This window comes from Leuresthes tenuis, unplaced genomic scaffold (assembly GCF_036924035.1).
Source record: "Leuresthes tenuis unplaced genomic scaffold, fLeuTen1.0.hap1 SCAF_158, whole genome shotgun sequence".
NCBI classification, from domain to species: domain Eukaryota; kingdom Metazoa; phylum Chordata; class Actinopteri; order Atheriniformes; family Atherinopsidae; genus Leuresthes; species Leuresthes tenuis.
Window position 1 is genome coordinate 70,510 of NW_027325512.1, and position 2,662 is coordinate 73,171.

At 43.2% G+C, this 2,662-nt stretch overlaps 1 pseudogene; it reads left to right on the plus strand.

Annotated features, from left to right (window-relative positions):
* The first annotated feature begins 806 nt into the window (after positions 1-806).
* LOC140287619 (U2 spliceosomal RNA) lies at positions 807-983 on the plus strand (annotated as a pseudogene).
* Positions 984-2,662: the final 1,679 nt, after the last annotated feature.

Here is a 2,662-nt window from a genome sequence, read left to right on the forward strand (position 1 = left end):
TCTAGTTTAATGGATTGGTTTAGACATTTATAACAGCATTTTAAGAACAAAGAGAGAAACAAAAAGGGACAACGCTTCATGGTGGAAGGTGATGTATAAATAACTGTGTATATGATGAAGGAGAGACCATTTGAGCAGCACAGCCATTTCGCAGCACAGGGACAGCAGTCCAAGTTAAAGGATCTCCCATGTGGTATCACCTGTCACACTGTGTCAAGGCATCAAAAGAAGAAAAAATCACCAAACTCAAGGACAAAGAGACGAAGACTCCGGTGAACGAAGAGAGAGGACTTACAAACCAGAAATACAAAAGGATGCTCGATATCAAGATCCAGAAGAAGAGGCTAACAATGCCACGAACACTTACGATGCTGGGAATGATGCCAGCAATGAACAGAGAAGAAGATTCAGTGTCATCAATCTGCAACACGTGCCTCTAATGAGGGGGTGAATATAGAATCCTCAACGATTACAACGTCTCTGGGAACTGTGACAACAACAAGGTTTAAACCATTTTGATATATATTGTAACCTATTGGCTAAGGAATAGTGCTGAAAATGAGGTAAATCTAATCCACCACTGTCCTTGGTCTTCTGTAGGGTTTTTAAACTAATACGTGGTGGTTTGTTTTTCCACAGAAATTTGGAGATGCATGAATCTAGTGACTTAAACCAAGTAGCAGATAGTTTTATGGGGATCATTGAGAACAAATAGTTAACTTTTGGTAGTATCATCATTTTAATGGTTGTAACTCTCCCCATAAGTGATATAGGTAAGGACTTCCAACGAGAGAGATCGTCCTCTACTCTCTTTACTAATTGCACATAATCCATCTGTACTTATCAGTTTAATATGTGATATGTCTATGCAAGGACTACATATTAAATGGATTTTTATCAATAGGAGTTGAAAAAGGAGCTTGCTCCGTTCACTCCAAGCATCGACCCGGTACTGCAGTGCCGCTGGGAACGGTGCGCTCTCCTCTGCTCTTGTGAAAAAGCTAACAGCGGTGCAGGATGGAAGTTTCTTTTAGTCTGCTGAGAAAAGAGAGTGAATGCGAAGTAGACTTTAACACGGCTCTGGGAGCGAGCCGAGTGCGGGCTAACCAGGAGAAATGCTTGAAAGAAACGCGACACCGAATGAGCGGTCAGAACAAAGCCTCAATACGGTGTTCCTGTGGTGTTTTTATAAAATGCGGTGAAAATAAAGGTGTGAATGCCCCATAGAAAACTAAAAGGTGGAGCGGAAGTGTTCGGCTGCAAGAAGGTGTGAATGTCCGACTATATTTGGTGAAAAGCAGGTGAAGCAAGGTCTGAATGCCCAACCTTACATCATCAAAAGCGAGATCAGAGGTTTTTGGCTGCAAGAAGGCCATAGTTTGCCAAAAGCGGGTAAGGTGCGAATGACCGACTAAATATCAACAAAAGTGGGGGCGGAGGTCTTCGGATGCAAGTGGGTGTGAATATCCCACCATACAAGTATGGTGGAGAGGAAGCTGTGAATGGCCGACCATAGTTTGCAAAAAGCGGGTGAGAAAAGGTGCGAATGTCCAACCATACATGATCGAAACAGGGTGTTTGGCTGCGACAAGGTGTGAATGTCCACCCATAATTAATGAAAAGCGGGCAACAAGTAGGTTCGAATGCCATACCATACATCATCAAAAGCAGGAGTGGATGTGTTCGGCTACAAGAAGGTTTGAATGTCCGAGCATAGTTTGTAAAAAGCGGGTAAGAAAAGGTTCGAATGCCCGAACATACACCATCAAAAGAGGGAGCGGAGGTGTTCCGCTGTAAGACGGTGTGAATGTCCGACCATAGTTGGTAAAAAGTGGGTATGAAAAGGTGCGAATGCCCAAATTCGGCTGCAAAAAACTGTGTTCGGCTGCAAAAAGGTGTGAATGTTCGACTAAAGTTTGTAAAAAGCGGGTAAGACAAGGTGCGAATGCCTGACAATGTATGATCAAAAGCGGGAGCGGAGGTGTTCAGCTGCAAGAAGGTCTAAATGTCCATAATTAATTGCTAGAAAACATGAAAGAAAATTTTCGAAAATCAATCCGCACATGATCATAAGTGGGAGAGGAGGTGTTCAGCTGCAAGAAGGTGTGAATATCCTACCATAATTGCTGAAAAATGTGTTAGAAACGGTAAGAATCCCGGACCATACCTCATCAAAAGCTAGAGAGGTGGTGTTCGGCTACAAGTAGGTGTGAATGTCTGACTAAAGTTCAAATATATTAACAAAAGCGGGAGGAGAGGTCTTTGGATGAGTGGTTGAGAATTTCCAACCATAATCTATAAAATGCGGTGAAAAAAAAGGTGTGATAGAAACCTAAAAGGTGGAGCGGAAGTGTTCAGCTGCAAGAAGGTGTGAATGTCCATCTATAGTTGGTGAAAAGCAGGAAAAGCAAGGTCTGAATGCCCAATCTTACATCATCAAAAGCGAGATCAGAGGTGTTTGGCGGCAAGAAATCGGGTAAGGTGTGAATGACCGACTAAATATCAACAAAAGTGGGGGCGGAGATCTTCGGATGCAAGTGGGTGTGAATATCCCACCATACAAGTATGGTGGAGAGGAAGCTGTGAATGGCCGACCATAGTTTGCAAAAAGCGGGTGAGAAAAGGTGCGAATGTCCAACCATACATGATCAAAAGAGGGAGC